Genomic DNA, 19,687 nt, shown 5'->3' on the forward strand with positions numbered 1-19,687 from the left:
TGCTGTGCAGTGAAACGAAGCACTGGACAATACACATCTTTCTCCCCCGCTTATTTGGAACTGGGAATGAGAGGTTGAGCCTATCATCTGATGTCGAGAACAATAAATCAACCGTCATTGATTCAGGCAGCAAACGGTCCCGTAACCGTGGTTGGTATGCAGATGCCAAGCTTGTATGTCCCAAATTTCCAGCAGCTGGGACAACAAGAATTCAGGTTCCACCGAGATTTGAACTCGGATCGCTGGATTCAGAGCCCAGAGTGCTTACCATTACACCATGGAACCTTTGCTGAACAGTTCCCTAGATTCTTTTCTCAAAATCAACAACATTACCATCTCCACCATTATACTTTGTCTCGGCCTGGTCTCATCCTTAACTTCAGCTTGCCCACTTGCCCCTCTGCTAAGCTTCGGTTCTGAGCAAGTCACACAGCTGCCTTGATGGCTATCGGTTCTCAAATCTCAGCTTCTTTTTCACACTGCTCATGGCAGATTGCATTGCAGTCCTGCCAGGTAAAATGTGAATAATCTTTGCAAGGCACTGCTGCACGATAGATAAGCAATTGTTAACTTTTTTCGAGAATACGAAGTGCAATGTCTACGTTTCAAGAAGCACTGCTTTCAATTTTAGCAAGTATGCCAGCCGAATGCAGCTTGCAAAGAAAATGTTGAGCAATCTGCTGTGCAGTGAAACGAAGCACTGGACAATACACATCTTTCTCCCCCGCTTATTTGGAACTGGGAATGAGAGGTTGAGCCTATCATCTGATGTTGAGAACAATACATCAACCGTCATTGATTGAGGCAGCAAACGGTCCCGTAACCGTGGTTGGTATGCAGATGCCAAGCTTGTATGTCCCAAATTTCCAGCAGCTGGGACAACAAGAATTCAGGTTCCACCAAGATTTGAACTCCGATCGCTGGACTCAAAGTCCAGAGTGGTCACCATTACAGCATGCAACCGGCGCTGAAGAATTCATTGGAATCTTTTCTTAAAATCAACAACATTACCGTCGCCACCATTATACTTTGTCTCGGTCTGGTCTCATTCTTAACTTCAGCTTGCCCCTCTGCTAAGCCTCGGTTCTGAGTAAATCAGACAGCTGCCTTGATGGCTATCGGTTCACAAATCTCTGCTTCTTTTCCACACTGCTCATAGCAGCTTGTATTGCAGTCCTGCCAGGTAAAATGTGAATAATCTTTGCAAGGCACTGCTGTACGAAAGATAAGCAATTGTTAACTTTTTTCGAGAATACAAAGTGCAATGTCTACGTTTCAAGAAGCACTGCTTTCAATTTCAGCAAGTATGCCAGCCGAATGCAGCTTAAAAGAAAATGTTGAGCATTCTGCTGTGCAGTGAAACGAAGCACTGGACAACACACTTTTTTCTCCCCCTCTTATTTGGAACTGGGAATGAGAGGTAGAGCCGACCATCTGATGTCGAGAACAATAAATCAACTATCATTGATTCAGGCAGCAAACGGTCCCGTAACCGTGGTTGGTATGCAGATGCCAAGCTTGTATGTCCCAAATTTCCAGCAGCTGGGACAACAAGAATTCAGGTTTCACCAAGATTTGAACTCGGATCGCTGGACTCAAAGTCCAGAGAGGTCACCATTACAGCATGCAACCGGCGCTGAAGAATTCATTAGAATCTTTTCTTAAAATCAACAACATTACCGTCGCCACCATTATACTTTGTCTCGCTCTGGTCTCATCCTTAACTTCAGCTTGCCCACTTGCCCCTCTGCTAAGCCTCGGTTCCGAGTAAATCACACAGCTGCCTTGATGGCTATCGGTTCACAAATCTCTGCTTCTTTTTCACACTGCTCATAGCAGCTTGTATTGCAGTCCTGCCAGGTAAAATGTGAATAATCTTTGCAAGGCACTGCTGTACGAAAGATAAGCAATTGTTAACTTTTTTCGAGAATACGAAGTGCAATGTCTACGTTTCAAGAAGCACTGCTTTCAATTTCAGCAAGTATGCCAGCCGAATGCAGCTTAAAAGAAAATGTTGAGCATTCTGCTGTGCAGTGAAACGAAGCACTGGACAACACACATTTTTCTCCCCCTCTTATTTGGAACTGGGAATGAGAGGTTGAGCCTATCATCTGATGTCGAGAACAATAAATCAACCGTCATTGATTCAGGCAGCAAATGGTCCCGTAACCGTGGTTGGTATGCAGATGCCAAGCTTGTATGTCCCAAATTTCCAGCAGCTGGAACAACAAGAATTCAGGTTCCACCAAGATTTGAACTCGGATCGCTGGACTCAAAGTCCAGAGTGGTCACCATTACAGCATGCAACCGGCGCTGAAGAATTCATTAGAATCTTTTCTTAAAATCAACAACATTACCGTCGCCACCATTATACTTTGTCTCGGTCTGGTCTCATCCTTAACTTCAGCTTGCCCACTTGCCCCTCTGCTAAGCCTCGGTTCTGAGTAAATCACACAGCTGTCTTGATGGCTATCGGTTCACAAATCTCTGCTTCTTTTTCACACTGCTCATAGCAGCTTGTATTGCAGTCCTGCCAGGTAAAATGTGAATAATCTTTGCAAGGCACTGCTGTACGAAAGATAAGCAATTGTTAACTTTTTTCGAGAATGCGAAGTGCAATGTCTACGTTTCAAGAAGCACTGCTTTCAATTTCAGCAAGTATGCCAGCCGAATGCAGCTTAAAAGAAAATATGGAGCATTCTGCTGTGCAGTCAAACGAAGCACTGGACAACACACATTTTTCTCCCCCTCTTATTTGGAACTGGGAATGAGAGGTTGAGCCTATCATCTGATGTCGAGAACAATAAATCAACCATCATTGATTCAGGCAGCAAACGGTCCCGTAACCGTGGTTGGTATGCAGATGCCAAGCTTGTATGTCCCAAATTTCCAGCAGCTGGGACAACAAGAATTCAGGTTCCACCAAGATTTGAACTCGGATCGCTGGACTCAAAGTCCAGAGTGGTCACCATTACAGCATGCAACCGGCGCTGAAGAATTCATTCGAATCTTTTCTTAAAATCAACAACATTACCGTCGCCACCATTATACTTTGTCTCGGTCTGGTCTCATCCTTAACTTCAGCTTGCCCACTTGCCCCTCTGGTAAGCCTCGATTCTGAGTAAATCACACAGCTGCCTTGATGGCTATCGGTTCACAAATCTCTGCTTCTTTTTCACACTGCTCATAGCAGCTTGTATTGCAGTCCTGCCAGGTAAAATGTGAATAATCTTTGCAAGGCACTGCTGTACGAAAGATAAGCAATTGTTAACTTTTTTCGAGAATACGAAGTGCAATGTCTACGTTTCAAGAAGCACTGCTTTCAATTTCAGCAAGTATGCCAGCCGAATGCAGCTTAAAAGTAAATGTTGAGCATTCTGCTGTGCAGTCAAACGAAGCACTGGACAACACACATTTTTCTCCCCCTCTTATTTGGAACTGGGAATGAGAGGTTGAGCCTATCATCTGATGTCGAGAACAATAAATCAACCGTCATTGATTCAGGCAGCAAACGGTCCCGTAACCGTGGTTGGTATGCAGATGCCAAGCTTGTATGTCCCAAATTTCCAGCAGCTGGGACAACAAGAATTCAGGTTCCACCGAGATTTGAACTCGGATCGCTGGATTCAGAGCCCAGAGTGCTTACCATTACACCATGGAACCTTTGCTGAACAGTTCCCTAGATTCTTTTCTCAAAATCAACAACATTACCATCTCCACCATTATACTTTGTCTCGGCCTGGTCTCATCCTTAACTTCAGCTTGCCCACTTGCCCCTCTGCTAAGCTTCGGTTCTGAGCAAGTCACACAGCTGCCTTGATGGCTATCGGTTCACAAATCTCAGCTTCTTTTTCACACTGCTCATGGCAGATTGCATTGCAGTCCTGCCAGGTAAAATGTGAATAATCTTTGCAAGGCACTGCTGCACGATAGATAAGCAATTGTTAACTTTTTTCGAGAATACGAAGTGCAATGTCTACGTTTCAAGAAGCACTGCTTTCAATTTTAGCAAGTATGCCAGCCGAATGCAGCTTGCAAAGAAAATGTTGAGCAATCTGCTGTGCAGTGAAACGAAGCACTGGACAATACACATCTTTCTCCCCCGCTTATTTGGAACTGGGAATGAGAGGTTGAGCCTATCATCTGATGTTGAGAACAATACATCAACCGTCATTGATTGAGGCAGCAAACGGTCCCGTAACCGTGGTTGGTATGCAGATGCCAAGCTTGTATGTCCCAAATTTCCAGCAGCTGGGACAACAAGAATTCAGGTTCCACCAAGATTTGAACTCCGATCGCTGGACTCAAAGTCCAGAGTGGTCACCATTACAGCATGCAACCGGCGCTGAAGAATTCATTGGAATCTTTTCTTAAAATCAACAACATTACCGTCGCCACCATTATACTTTGTCTCGGTCTGGTCTCATCCTTAACTTCAGCTTGCCCCTCTGCTAAGCCTCGGTTCTGAGTAAATCAGACAGCTGCCTTGATGGCTATCGGTTCACAAATCTCTGCTTCTTTTCCACACTGCTCATAGCAGCTTGTATTGCAGTCCTGCCAGGTAAAATGTGAATAATCTTTGCAAGGCACTGCTGTACGAAAGATAAGCAATTGTTAACTTTTTTCGAGAATACAAAGTGCAATGTCTACGTTTCAAGAAGCACTGCTTTCAATTTCAGCAAGTATGCCAGCCGAATGCAGCTTAAAAGAAAATGTTGAGCATTCTGCTGTGCAGTGAAACGAAGCACTGGACAACACACTTTTTTCTCCCCCTCTTATTTGGAACTGGGAATGAGAGGTTGAGCCGATCATCTGATGTCGAGAACAATAAATCAACTATCATTGATTCAGGCAGCAAACGGTCCCGTAATCGTGGTTGGTATGCAGATGCCAAGCTTGTATGTCCCAAATTTCCAGCAGCTGGGACAACAAGAATTCAGGTTCCACCGAGATTTGAACTCGGATCGCTGGATTCAGAGCCCAGAGTGCTTACCATTACACCATGGAACCTTTGCTGAACAGTTCCCTAGATTCTTTTCTCAAAATCAACAACATTACCATCTCCACCATTTTCCTTTGTCTCGGCCTGATCTCATCCTTAACTTCAGCTTGCCCACTTGCCCCTCTGCTAAGCTTCGGTTCTGAGCAAATCACACAGCTGCCTTGATGGCTATCGGTTCACAAATCTCAGCTTCTTTTTCACACTGCTCATGGCAGATTGCATTGCAGTCCTGCCAGGTAAAATGTGAATAATCTTTGCAAGGCACTGCTGCACGATAGATAAGCAATTGTTAACTTTTTTCGAGAATACGAAGTGCAATGTCTACGTTTCAAGAAGCACTGCTTTCAATTTTAGCAAGTATGCCAGCCGAATGCAGCTTGCAAAGAAAATGTTGAGCAATCTGCTGTGCAGTGAAACGAAGCACTGGACAATACACATCTTTCTCCCCCGCTTATTTGGAACTGGGAATGAGAGGTTGAGCCTATCATCTGATGTTGAGAACAATACATCAACCGTCATTGATTCAGGCTGCAAACGGTCCCGTAACCGTGGTTGGTATGCAGATGCCAAGCTTGTATGTCCCAAATTTCCAGCAGCTGGGACAACAAGAATTCAGGTTCCACCAAGATTTGAACTCGGATCGCTGGACTCAAAGTCCAGAGTGGTCACCATTACAGCATGCAACCGGCGCTGAAGAATTCATTAGAATCTTTTCTTAAAATCAACAACATTACCGTCGCCACCATTATACTTTGTCTCGCTCTGGTCTCATCCTTAACTTCAGCTTGCCCACTTGCCCCTCTGCTAAGCCTCGGTTCCGAGTAAATCACACAGCTGCCTTGATGGCTATCGGTTCACAAATCTCTGCTTCTTTTTCACACTGCTCATAGCAGCTTGTATTGCAGTCCTGCCAGGTAAAATGTGAATAATCTTTGCAAGGCACTGCTGTACGAAAGATAAGCAATTGTTAACTTTTTTCGAGAATACGAAGTGCAATGTCTACGTTTCAAGAAGCACTGCTTTCAATTTCAGCAAGTATGCCAGCCGAATGCAGCTTTAAAGAAAATGTTGAGCATTCTGCTGTGCAGTCAAACGAAGCACTGGACAACACACATTTTTCTCCCCCTCTTATTTGGAACTGGGAATGAAAGGTTGAGCCTATCATCTGATGTCGAGAACAATAAATCAACCGTCATTGATTCAGGCAGCAAACGGTCCCGTAACCGTGGTTGGTATGCAGATGCCAAGCTTGTATGTCCCAAATTTCCAGCAGCTGGGACAACAAGAATTCAAGTTCCACCGAGATTTGAACTCGGATCGCTGGATTCAGAGCCCAGAGTGCTTACCATTACACCATGGAACCTTTGCAAAACAGTTCCCTAGATTCTTTTCTCAAAATCAACAACATTACCATCTTCACCATTATACTTTGTCTTGGCCTGGTCTCATCCTTAACTTCAGCTTGCCCACTTGCCCCTCTGCTAAGCTTCGGTTCTGAGCAAATCACACAGCTGCCTTGATGGCTATCGGTTCACAAATCTCAGCTTTTTTTCACACTGCTCATGGCAGATTGCATTGCAGTCCTGCCAGGTAAAATGTGAATAATCTTTGCAAGGCACTGCTGCACGATAGATAAGCAATTGTTAACTTTTTTCGAGAATACGAAGTGCAATGTCTACGTTTCAAGAAGCACTGCTTTCAATTTTAGCAAGTATGCCAGCCGAATGCAGCTTGCAAAGAAAATGTTGAGCAATCTGCTGTGCAGTGAAAGGAAGCACTGGACAACTCACATCTTTCTCCCCCGCTTATTTGGAACTGGGAATGAGAGGTTGAGCCTATCATCTGGTGTTGAGAACAATACATCAACCGTCATTGATTCAGGCAGCAAACGGTCCCGTAACCGTGGTTGGTATGCAGATGCCAAGCTTGTATGTCCCAAATTTCCAGCAGCTGGGACAACAAGAATTCAGGTTCCACCAAGATTTGAACTCGGATCGCTGGACTCAAAGTCCAGAGTGGTCACCATTACAGCATGCAACCGGCGCTGAAGAATTCATTAGAATCTTTTCTTAAAATCAACAACATTACCATCACCACCATTATACTTTGTCTCGCTCTGGTCTCATCCTTAACTTCAGCTTGCCCACTTGCCCCTCTGTTAAGCCTCGGTTCTGAGCAAATCACACAGCTGCCTTGATGGCTATCGGTTCACAAATCTCAGCTTCTTTTTCACACTGCTCATGGCAGATTGCATTGCAGTCCTGCCAGGTAAAATGTGAATAATCTTTGCAAGGCACTGCTGCACGATAGATAAGCAATTGTTAACTTTTTTCGAGAATACGAAGTGCAATGTCTACGTTTCAAGAAGCACTGCTTTCAATTTTAGCAAGTATGCCAGCCGAATGCAGCTTGCAAAGAAAATGTTGAGCAATCTGCTGTGCAGTGAAACGAATCACTGGACAATACACATCTTTCTCCCCTGCTTATTTGGAACTGGGAATGAGAGGTTGAGCCTATCATCTGATGTTGAGAACAACACATCAACCGTCATTGATTCAGGCAGCAAACGGTCCCGTAACCGTGGTTGGTATGCAGATGCCAAGCTTGTATGTCCCAAATTTCCAGCAGCTGGGACAACAAGAATTCAGGTTCCACCAGGATTTGAACTCGGATCGCTGGACTCAAAGTCCAGAGTGGTCACCATTACAGCATGCAACCGGCGCTGAAGAATTCATTAGAATCTTTTCTTAAAATCAACAACATTACCGTCGCCACCATTATACTTTGTCTCGCTCTGGTCTCATCCTTAACTTCAGCTTGCCCACTTGCCCCTCTGCTAAGCCTCGGTTCTGAGTAAATCACACAGCTGCCTTGATGGCTATCGGTTCACAAATCTCTGCTTCTTTTTCACACTGCTCATAGCAGCTTGTATTGCAGTCCTGCCAGGTAAAATGTGAATAATCTTTGCAAGGCACTGCTGTACGAAAGATAAGCAATTGTTAACTTTTTTCGAGAATACGAAGTGCAATGTCTACGTTTCAAGAAGCACTGCTTTCAATTTCAGCAAGTATGCCAGCCGAATGCAGCTTAAAAGTAAATGTTGAGCATTCTGCTGTGCAGTCAAACGAAGCACTGGACAACACACATTTTTCTCCCCCTCTTATTTGGAACTGGGAATGAGAGGTTGAGCCTATCATCTGATGTCGAGAACAATAAATCAACCGTCATTGATTCAGGCAGCAAACGGTCCCGTAACCGTGGTTGGTATGCAGATGCCAAGCTTGTATGTCCCAAATTTCCAGCAGCTGGGACAACAAGAATTCAGGTTCCACCGAGATTTGAACTCGGATCGCTGGATTCAGAGCCCAGAGTGCTTACCATTACACCATGGAACCTTTGCTGAACAGTTCCCTAGATTCTTTTCTCAAAATCAACAACATTACCATCTCCACCATTATACTTTGTCTCGGCCTGGTCTCATCCTTAACTTCAGCTTGCCCACTTGCCCCTCTGCTAAGCTTCGGTTCTGAGCAAGTCACACAGCTGCCTTGATGGCTATCGGTTCACAAATCTCAGCTTCTTTTTCACACTGCTCATGGCAGATTGCATTGCAGTCCTGCCAGGTAAAATGTGAATAATCTTTGCAAGGCACTGCTGCACGATAGATAAGCAATTGTTAACTTTTTTCGAGAATACGAAGTGCAATGTCTACGTTTCAAGAAGCACTGCTTTCAATTTTAGCAAGTATGCCAGCCGAATGCAGCTTGCAAAGAAAATGTTGAGCAATCTGCTGTGCAGTGAAACGAAGCACTGGACAATACACATCTTTCTCCCCCGCTTATTTGGAACTGGGAATGAGAGGTTGAGCCTATCATCTGATGTTGAGAACAATACATCAACCGTCATTGATTGAGGCAGCAAACGGTCCCGTAACCGTGGTTGGTATGCAGATGCCAAGCTTGTATGTCCCAAATTTCCAGCAGCTGGGACAACAAGAATTCAGGTTCCACCAAGATTTGAACTCCGATCGCTGGACTCAAAGTCCAGAGTGGTCACCATTACAGCATGCAACCGGCGCTGAAGAATTCATTGGAATCTTTTCTTAAAATCAACAACATTACCGTCGCCACCATTATACTTTGTCTCGGTCTGGTCTCATCCTTAACTTCAGCTTGCCCCTCTGCTAAGCCTCGGTTCTGAGTAAATCAGACAGCTGCCTTGATGGCTATCGGTTCACAAATCTCTGCTTCTTTTCCACACTGCTCATAGCAGCTTGTATTGCAGTCCTGCCAGGTAAAATGTGAATAATCTTTGCAAGGCACTGCTGTACGAAAGATAAGCAATTGTTAACTTTTTTCGAGAATACAAAGTGCAATGTCTACGTTTCAAGAAGCACTGCTTTCAATTTCAGCAAGTATGCCAGCCGAATGCAGCTTAAAAGAAAATGTTGAGCATTCTGCTGTGCAGTGAAACGAAGCACTGGACAACACACTTTTTTCTCCCCCTCTTATTTGGAACTGGGAATGAGAGGTTGAGCCGATCATCTGATGTCGAGAACAATAAATCAACTATCATTGATTCAGGCAGCAAACGGTCCCGTAACCGTGGTTGGTATGCAGATGCCAAGCTTGTATGTCCCAAATTTCCAGCAGCTGGGACAACAAGAATTCAGGTTCCACCGAGATTTGAACTCGGATCGCTGGATTCAGAGCCCAGAGTGCTTACCATTACACCATGGAACCTTGGCTGAACAGTTCCCTAGATTCTTTTCTCAAAATCAACAACATTACCATCTCCACCATTTTCCTTTGTCTCGGCCTGATCTCATCCTTAACTTCAGCTTGCCCACTTGCCCCTCTGCTAAGCTTCGGTTCTGAGCAAATCACACAGCTGCCTTGATGGCTATCGGTTCACAAATCTCAGCTTCTTTTTCACACTGCTCATGGCAGATTGCATTGCAGTCCTGCCAGGTAAAATGTGAATAATCTTTGCAAGGCACTGCTGCACGATAGATAAGCAATTGTTAACTTTTTTCGAGAATACGAAGTGCAATGTCTACGTTTCAAGAAGCACTGCTTTCAATTTTAGCAAGTATGCCAGCCGAATGCAGCTTGCAAAGAAAATGTTGAGCAATCTGCTGTGCAGTGAAACGAAGCACTGGACAATACACATCTTTCTCCCCCGCTTATTTGGAACTGGGAATGAGAGGTTGAGCCTATCATCTGATGTTGAGAACAATACATCAACCGTCATTGATTCAGGCTGCAAACGGTCCCGTAACCGTGGTTGGTATGCAGATGCCAAGCTTGTAAGTCCCAAATTTCCAGCAGCTGGGACAACAAGAATTCAGGTTCCACCAAGATTTGAACTCGGATCGCTGGACTCAAAGTCCAGAGTGGTCACCATTACAGCATGCAACCGGCGCTGAAGAATTCATTAGAATCTTTTCTTAAAATCAACAACATTACCGTCGCCACCATTATTCTTTGTCTCGGTCTGGTCTCATCCTTAACTTCAGCTTGCCCACTTGCCCCTCTGCTAAGCCTCGGTTCTGAGTAAATCACACAGCTGCCTTGATGGCTATCGGTTCACAAATCTCTGCTTCTTTTTCACACTGCTCATAGCAGCTTGTATTGCAGTCCTGCCAGGTAAAATGTGAATAATCTTTGCAAGGCACTGCTGTACGAAAGATAAGCAATTGTTAACTTTTTTCGAGAATACGAAGTGCAATGTCTACGTTTCAAGAAGCACTGCTTTCAATTTCAGCAAGTATGCCAGCCGAATGCAGCTTTAAAGAAAATGTTGAGCATTCTGCTGTGCAGTCAAACGAAGCACTGGACAACACACATTTTTCTCCCCCTCTTATTTGGAACTGGGAATGAGAGGTTGAGCCTATCATCTGATGTCGAGAACAATAAATCAACCGTCATTGATTCAGGCAGCAAACGGTCCCGTAACCGTGGTTGGTATGCAGATGCCAAGCTTGTATGTCCCAAATTTCCAGCAGCTGGGACAACAAGAATTCAGGTTCCACCGAGATTTGAACTCGGATTGCTGGATTCAGAGCCCAGAGTGCTTACCATTACACCATGGAACCTTTGCTGAACAATCCCTACATTCTTTTCTCAAAATCAACAACATTACCATCTCCACCATTATACTTTGTCTCGGCCTGGTCTCATCCTTAACTTCAGCTTGCCCACTTGCCCCTCTGCTAAGCTTCGGTTCTGAGCAAATCACACAGCTGCCTTGATGGCTATCGGTTCACAAATCTCAGCTTCTTTTTCACACTGCTCATGGCAGATTGCATTGCAGTCCTGCCAGGTAAAATGTGAATAATCTTTGCAAGGCACTGCTGCATGATAGATAAGCAATTGTTAACTTTTTTCGAGAATACGAAGTGCAATGTCTACATTTCAAGAAGCACTGCTTTCAATTTTAGCAAGTATGCCAGCCGAATGCAGCTTGCAAAGAAAATGTTGAGCAATCTGCTGTGCAGTGAAACGAAGCACTGGACAATACACATCTTTCTCCCCCGCTTATTTGGAACTGGGAAAGAGAGGTTGAGCCTATCATCTGATGTTGAGAACAATACATCAACCGTCATTGATTCAGGCAGCAAACGGTCCCGTAACCGTGGTTGGTATGCAGATGCCAAGCTTGTATGTCCCAAATTTCCAGCAGCTGGGACAACAAGAATTCAGGTTCCACCAAGATTTGAACTCGGATCGCTGGACTCAAAGTCCAGAGTGGTCACCATTACAGCATGCAACCAGCGCTGAAGAATTCATTAGAATCTTTTCTTAAAATCAACAACATTACCGTCGCCACCATTATACTTTGTCTCGCTCTGGTCTCATCCTTAACTTCAGCTTGCCCACTTGCCCCTCTGCTAAGCCTCGGTTCCGAGTAAATCACACAGCTGCATTGATGGCTATCGGTTCACAAATCTCAGCTTCTTTTTCACATTGCTCATGGCAGATTGCATTGCAGTCCTGCCAGGTAAAATGTGAATAATCTTTGCAAGGCACTGCTGCACGATAGATAAGCAATTGTTAACTTTTTTCGAGAATACGAAGTGCAATGTCTACGTTTCAAGAAGCACTGCTTTCAATTTTAGCAAGTATGCCAGCCGAATGCAGCTTGCAAAGAAAATGTTGAGCAATCTGCTGTGCAGTGAAACGAAGCACTGGACAATACACATCTTTCTCCCCCGCTTATTTGGAACTGGGAATGAGAGGTTGAGCCTATCATCTGATGTTGAGAACAACACATCAACCGTCATTGATTCAGGCAGCAAACGGTCCCGTAACCGTGGTTGGTATGCAGATGCCAAGCTTGTATGTCCCAAATTTCCAGCAGCTGGGACAACAAGAATTCAGGTTCCACCAAGATTTGAACTCGGATCGCTGGACTCAAAGTCCAGAGTGGTCACCATTACAGCATGCAACCGGCGCTGAAGAATTCATTAGAATCTTTTCTTAAAATCAACAACATTACCGTCGCCACCATTATACTTTGTCTCGCTCTGGTCTCATCCTTAACTTCAGCTTGCCCACTTGCCCCTCTGCTAAGCCTCGGTTCCGAGTAAATCACACAGCTGCCTTGATGGCTATCGGTTCACAAATCTCTGCTTCTTTTTCACACTGCTCATAGCAGCTTGTATTGCAGTCCTGCCAGGTAAAATGTGAATAATCTTTGCAAGGCACTGCTGTACGAAAGATAAGCAATTGTTAACTTTTTTCGAGAATACGAAGTGCAATGTCTACGTTTCAAGAAGCACTGCTTTCAATTTCAGCAAGTATGCCAGCCGAATGCAGCTTTAAAGAAAATGTTGAGCATTCTGCTGTGCAGTGAAACGAAGCACTGGACAACACACATTTTTCTCCCCCTCTTATTTGGAACTGGGAATGAAAGGTTGAGCCTATCATCTGATGTCGAGAACAATAAATCAACCGTCATTGATTCAGGCAGCAAACGGTCCCGTAACCGTGGTTGGTATGCAGATGCCAAGCTTGTATGTCCCAAATTTCCAGCAGCTGGGACAACAAGAATTCAAGTTCCACCGAGATTTGAACTCGGATCGCTGGATTCAGAGCCCAGAGTGCTTACCATTACACCATGGAACCTTTGCAAAACAGTTCCCTAGATTCTTTTCTCAAAATCAACAACATTACCATCTTCACCATTATACTTTGTCTTGGCCTGGTCTCATCCTTAACTTCAGCTTGCCCACTTGCCCCTCTGCTAAGCTTCGGTTCTGAGCAAATCACACAGCTGCCTTGATGGCTATCGGTTCACAAATCTCAGCTTCTTTTTCACACTGCTCATGGCAGATTGCATTGCAGTCCTGCCAGGTAAAATGTGAATAATCTTTGCAAGGCACTGCTGCACGATAGATAAGCAATTGTTAACTTTTTTCGAGAATACGAAGTGCAATGTCTACGTTTCAAGAAGCACTGCTTTCAATTTTAGCAAGTATGCCAGCCGAATGCAGCTTGCAAAGAAAATGTTGAGCAATCTGCTGTGCAGTGAAACGAATCACTGGACAACTCACATCTTTCTCCCCTGCTTATTTGGAACTGGGAATGAGAGGTTGAGCCTATCATCTGATGTTGAGAACAACACATCAACCGTCATTGATTCAGGCAGCAAACGGTCCCGTAACCGTGGTTGGTATGCAGATGCCAAGCTTGTATGTCCCAAATTTCCAGCAGCTGGGACAACAAGAATTCAGGTTCCACCAGGATTTGAACTCGGATCGCTGGACTCAAAGTCCAGAGTGGTCACCATTACAGCATGCAACCGGCGCTGAAGAATTCATTAGAATCTTTTCTTAAAATCAACAACATTACCGTCGCCACCATTATACTTTGTCTCGCTCTGGTCTCATCCTTAACTTCAGCTTGCCCACTTGCCCCTCTGCTAAGCCTCGGTTCTGAGTAAATCACACAGCTGCCTTGATGGCTATCGGTTCACAAATCTCTGCTTCTTTTTCACACTGCTCATAGCAGCTTGTATTGCAGTCCTGCCAGGTAAAATGTGAATAATCTTTGCAAGGCACTGCTGTACGAAAGATAAGCAATTGTTAACTTTTTTCGAGAATACGAAGTGCAATGTCTACGTTTCAAGAAGCACTGCTTTCAATTTCAGCAAGTATGCCAGCCGAATGCAGCTTTAAAGAAAATGTTGAGCATTCTGCTGTGCAGTGAAACGAAGCACTGGACAACACACATTTTTCTCCCCCTCTTATTTGGAACTGGGAATGAGAGGTTGAGCCTGTCATCTGATGTCGAGAACAATAAATCAACCGTCATTGATTCAGGCAGCAAACGGTCCCGTAACCGTGGTTGGTATGCAGATGCCAAGCTTGTATGTCCCAAATTTCCAGCAGCTGGGACAACAAGAATTCAGGTTCTATCCGGATTTGAACTTGGATCGCTGGATTCAGAGCCCAGAGTGCTTACCATTACACCATGGAACCTTTGCTAAACAGTTCCCTAGATTCTTTTCTCAAAATCAACAACATTACCATCTCCACCATTATACTTTGTCTCGGCCTGGTCTCATCCTTAACTTCAGCTTGCCCACTTGCCCCTCTGCTAAGCTTCGGTTCTGAGCAAATCACACAGCTGCCTTGATGGCTATAGGTTCACAAATCTCAGCTTCTTTTTCACACTGCTCATGGCAGATTGCATTGCAGCCCTGCCAGGTAAAATGTGAATAATCTTTGCAAGGCACTGCTGCACGATAGATAAGCAATTGTTAACTTTTTTCGAGAACACGAAGTGCAATGTCTACGTTTCAAGAAGCACTGCTTTCAATTTTAGCAAGTATGCCAGCCGAATGCAGCTTGCAAAGAAAATGTTGAGCAATCTGCTGTGCAGTGAAACGAAGCACTGGACAATACACATCTTTCTCCCCCGCTTATTTGGAACTGGGAATGAGAGGTTGAGCCTATCATCTGATGTTGAGAACAATACATCAACCGTCATTGATTCAGGCAGCAAACGGTCCCGTAACCGTGGTTGGAATGCAGATGCCAAGCTTGTATGTCCCAAATTTCCAGCAGCTGGGACAACAAGAATTCAGGTTCCACCAAGATTTGAACTCGGATCGCTGGACTCAAAGTCCAGAGTGGTCACCATTACAGCATGCAACCGGCGCTGAAGAATTCATTAGAATCTTTTCTTAAAATCAACAACATTACCGTCGCCACCATTATACATTGTCTCGCTCTGGTCTCATCCTTAACTTCAGCTTGCCCCTCTGCTAAGCCTCGGTTCCGAGTAAATCACACAGCTGCCTTGATGGCTATCGGTTCACAAATCTCTGCTTCTTTTTCACACTGCTCATAGCAGCTTGTATTGCAGTCCTGCCAGGTAAAATGTGAATAATCTTTGCAAGGCACTGCTGTACGAAAGATAAGCAATTGTTAACTTTTTTCGAGAATACGAAGTGCAATGTCTACGTTTCAAGAAGCACTGATTTCAATTTCAGCAAGTACGCCAGCCGAATGCAGCTTAAAAGAAAATGTTGAGCATTCTGCTGTGCAGTCAAACGAAGCACTGGACAACACACATTTTTCTCCCCCTCTTATTTGGAACTGGAAATGAGAGGTTGAGCCTATCATCTGATGTCGAGAACAATAAATCAACCATCATTGATTCAGGCAGCAAACGGTCCCGTAACCGTGGTTGGTATGCAGATGCCAAGCTTGTATGGCCCAAATTTCCAGCAGCTGGGAGAACAAGAATTCAGGTTCCACCGAGATTTGAACTCGGATCGCTGGATTCAGAGCCCAGAGTGCTTACCATTACACCATGGAACCTTTGCTAAACAGTTCCCTAGATTCTTTTCTCAAAATCAACAACATTACCATCTCCACCATTATACTTTGTCTCGGCCTGGTCTCATCCTTAACTTCAGCTTGCCCACTTGCCCCTCTGCTAAGCTTCGGTTCTGAGCAAATCACACAGCTGCCTTGATGGCTATCGGTTCACAAATCTCAGCTTCTTTTTCACACTGCTCATGGCAGATTGCATTGCAGTCCTGCCAGGTAAAATGTGAATAATCTTTGCAAGGCACTGCTGCACGATAGATAAGCAATTGTTAACTTTTTTCGAGAATACGAAGTGCAATGTCTACGTTTCAAGAAGCACTGCTTTCAATTTTAGCAAGTATGCCAGCCGAATGCAGCTTGCAAAGAAAATGTTGAGCAATCTGCTGTGCAGTGAAACGAAGCACTGGACAATACACATCTTTCTCCCCCGCTTATTTGGAACTGGGAATGAGAGGTTGAGCCTATCATCTGATGTTGAGAACAATACATCAACCGTCATTGATTCAGGCAGCAAACGGTCCCGTAACCGTGGTTGGTTTGCAGATGCCAAGCTTGTATGTCCCAAATTTCCAGCAGCTGGGACAACAAGAATTCAGGTTCCACCAAGATTTGAACTCGGATCGCTGGACTCAAAGTCCAGAGTGGTCACCATTACAGCATGCAACCGGCGCTGAAGAATTCATTAGAATCTTTTCTTAAAATCAACAACATTACCGTCGCCACCATTATACTTTGTCTCGGTCTGGTCTCATCCTTAACTTCAGCTTGCCCACTTGCCCCTCTGCTAAGCCTCGGTTCCGAGTAAATCACACAGCTGCCTTGATGGCTATCGGTTCACAAATCTCTGCTTCTTTTTCACACTGCTCATAGCAGCTTGTATTGCAGTCCTGCCAGGTAAAATGTGAATAATCTTTGCAAGGCACTGCTGTACGAAAGATAAGCAATTGTTAACTTTTTTCGAGAATACGAAGTGCAATGTCTACGTTTCAAGAAGCACTGCTTTCAATTTCAGCAAGTACGCCAGCCGAATGCAGCTTAAAAGAAAATGTTGAGCATTCTGCTGTGCAGTCAAACGAAGCACTGGACAACACACATTTTTCTCCCCCTCTTATTTGGAACTGGAAATGAGAGGTTGAGCCGATCATCTGATGTCGAGAACAATAAATCAACCATCATTGATTCAGGCAGCAAACGGTCCCGTAACCGTGGTTGGTATGCAGATGCTAAGCTTGTATGGCCCAAATTTCCAGCAGCTGGGAGAACAAGAATTCAGGTTCCACCGAGATTTGAACTCGGATCGCTGGATTCAGAGCCCAGAGTGCTTACCATTACACCATGGAACCTTTGCTAAACAGTTCCCTAGATTCTTTTCTCAAAATCAACAACATTACCATCTCCACCATTATACATTGTCTCGGCCTGGTCTCATCCTTAACTTCAGCTTGCCCACTTGCCCCTCTGCTAAGCTTCGGTTCTGAGCAAATCACACAGCTGCCTTGATGGCTATCGGTTCACAAATCTCAGCTTCTTTTTCACACTGCTCATGGCAGATTGCATTGCAGTCCTGCCAGGTAAAATGTGAATAATCTTTGCAAGGCACTGCTGCACGATAGATAAGCAATTGTTAACTTTTTTCGAGAATACGAAGTGCAATGTCTACGTTTCAAGAAACACTGCTTTCAATTTTAGCAAGTATGCCAGCCGAATGCAGCTTGCAAAGAAAATGTTGAGCAATCTGCTGTGCAGTGAAACGAAGCACTGGACAATACACATCTTTCTCCCCTGCTTATTTGGAACTGGGAATGAGAGGTTGAGCCTATCATCTGATGTTGAGAACAATACATCAACCGTCATTGATTCAGGCAGCAAACGGTCCCGTAACCGTGGTTGGTTTGCAGATGCCAAGCTTGTATGTCCCAAATTTCCAGCAGCTGGGACAACAAGAATTCAGGTTCCACCAAGATTTGAACTCGGATCGCTGGACTCAAAGTCCAGAGTGGTCACCATTACAGCATGCAACCGGCGCTGAAGAATTCATTAGAATCTTTTCTTAAAATCAACAACATTACCGTCGCCACCATTATACTTTGTCTCGGTCTGGTCTCATCCTTAACTTCAGCTTGCCCACTTGCCCCTCTGCTAAGCCTCGGTTCCGAGTAAATCACACAGCTGCCTTGATGGCTATCGGTTCACAAATCTCTGCTTCTTTTTCACACTGCTCATAGCAGCTTGTATTGCAGTCCTGCCAGGTAAAATGTGAATAATCTTTGCAAGGCACTGCTGTACGAAAGATAAGCAATTGTTAACTTTTTTCGAGAATACGAAGTGCAATGTCTACGTTTCAAGAAGCACTGCTTTCAATTTCAGCAAGTACGCCAGCCGAATGCAGCTTAAAAGAAAATGTTGAGCATTCTGCTGTGCAGTCAAACGAAGCACTGGACAACACACATTTTTCTCCCCCTCTTATTTGGAACTGGAAATGAGAGGTTGAGCCTATCATCTGATGTCGAGAACAATAAATCAACCATCATTGATTCAGGCAGCAAACGGTCCCGTAACCGTGGTTGGTATGCAGATGCCAAGCTTGTATGGCCCAAATTTCCAGCAGCTGGGAGAACAAGAATTCAGGTTCCACCGAGATTTGAACTCGGATCGCTGGATTCAGAGCCCAGAGTGCTTACCATTACACCATGGAACCTTTGCTAAACGGTTCCCTAGATTCTTTTCTCAAAATCAACAACATTACCATCTCCACCATTATACTTTGTCTCGGCCTGGTCTCATCCTTAACTTCAGCTTGCCCACTTGCCCCTCTGCTAAGCTTCGGTTCTGAGCAAATCACACAGCTGCCTTGATGGCTATCGGTTCACAAATCTCAGCTTCTTTTTCACACTGCTCATGGCAGATTGCATTGCAGTCCTGCCAGGTAAAATGTGAATAATCTTTGCAAGGCACTGCTGCACGATAGATAAGCAATTGTTAACTTTTTTCGAGAATACGAAGTGCAATGTCTACGTTTCAAGAAGCACTGCTTTCAATTTTAGCAAGTATGCCAGCCGAATGCAGCTTGCAAAGAAAATGTTGAGCAATCTGCTGTGCAGTGAAACGAAGCACTGGACAATACACATCTTTCTCCCCCGCTTATTTGGAACTGGGAATGAGAGGTTGAGCCTATCATCTGATGTTGAGAACAATACATCAACCGTCATTGATTCAGGCAGCAAACGGTCCCGTAACCGTGGTTGGTTTGCAGATGCCAAGCTTGTATGTCCCAAATTTCCAGCAGCTGGGACAACAAGAATTCAGGTTCCACCAAGATTTGAACTCGGATCGCTGGACTCAAAGTCCAGAGTGGTCACCATTACAGCATGCAACCGGCGCAGAAGAATTCATTAGAATCTTTTCTTAAAATCAACAACATTACCGTCGCCACCATTATACTTTGTCTCGGTCTGGTCTCATCCTTAACTTCAGCTTGCCCACTTGCCCCTCTGCTAAGCCTCGGTTCCGAGTAAATCACACAGCTGCCTTGATGGCTATCGGTTCACAAATCTCTGCTTCTTTTTCACACTGCTCATAGCAGCTTGTATTGCAGTCCTGCCAGGTAAAATGTGAATAATCTTTGCAAGGCACTGCTGTACGAAAGATAAGCAATTGTTAACTTTTTTCGAGAATACGAAGTGCAATGTCTACGTTTCAAGAAGCACTGCTTTCAATTTCAGCAAGTACGCCAGCCGAATGCAGCTTAAAAGAAAATGTTGAGCATTCTGCTGTGCAGTCAAACGAAGCACTGGACAACACACATTTTTCTCCCCCTCTTATTTGGAACTGGAAATGAGAGG

At 44.5% G+C, this 19,687-nt stretch overlaps 8 non-coding genes across 8 annotated transcripts; all 8 read right to left on the reverse strand.

Annotated features, from left to right (window-relative positions):
* Positions 1-213: 213 nt before the first annotated feature.
* On the reverse strand, positions 214-285 carry trnaq-cug (transfer RNA glutamine (anticodon CUG)). Its single transcript has one exon. It is a non-coding gene; the product is annotated as a tRNA-Gln (tRNA).
* A 3,306-nt stretch (positions 286-3,591) lies between these two features.
* Positions 3,592-3,663, reverse strand: trnaq-cug (transfer RNA glutamine (anticodon CUG)). The gene has a single exon. It is a non-coding gene; the product is annotated as a tRNA-Gln (tRNA).
* A 1,275-nt stretch (positions 3,664-4,938) lies between these two features.
* Positions 4,939-5,010, reverse strand: trnaq-cug (transfer RNA glutamine (anticodon CUG)). The gene has a single exon. It is a non-coding gene; the product is annotated as a tRNA-Gln (tRNA).
* Positions 5,011-8,325: 3,315 nt separating this feature from the next.
* Positions 8,326-8,397, reverse strand: trnaq-cug (transfer RNA glutamine (anticodon CUG)). Its single transcript has one exon. It is a non-coding gene; the product is annotated as a tRNA-Gln (tRNA).
* A 1,275-nt stretch (positions 8,398-9,672) lies between these two features.
* Positions 9,673-9,744, reverse strand: trnaq-cug (transfer RNA glutamine (anticodon CUG)). The gene has a single exon. It is a non-coding gene; the product is annotated as a tRNA-Gln (tRNA).
* Positions 9,745-15,761: 6,017 nt separating this feature from the next.
* Positions 15,762-15,833, reverse strand: trnaq-cug (transfer RNA glutamine (anticodon CUG)). Its single transcript has one exon. It is a non-coding gene; the product is annotated as a tRNA-Gln (tRNA).
* Positions 15,834-17,116: 1,283 nt separating this feature from the next.
* On the reverse strand, positions 17,117-17,188 carry trnaq-cug (transfer RNA glutamine (anticodon CUG)). Its single transcript has one exon. It is a non-coding gene; the product is annotated as a tRNA-Gln (tRNA).
* A 1,283-nt stretch (positions 17,189-18,471) lies between these two features.
* Positions 18,472-18,543, reverse strand: trnaq-cug (transfer RNA glutamine (anticodon CUG)). Its single transcript has one exon. It is a non-coding gene; the product is annotated as a tRNA-Gln (tRNA).
* Between the last annotated feature and the right edge of the window lie 1,144 nt (positions 18,544-19,687).

The sequence above is a fragment of the Somniosus microcephalus genome, unplaced genomic scaffold (assembly GCF_052327205.1).
Source record: "Somniosus microcephalus isolate GS21.2 unplaced genomic scaffold, FLI_Smic_1.0 scaffold39, whole genome shotgun sequence".
Taxonomy (NCBI): Eukaryota; Metazoa; Chordata; class Chondrichthyes; order Squaliformes; family Somniosidae; genus Somniosus; species Somniosus microcephalus.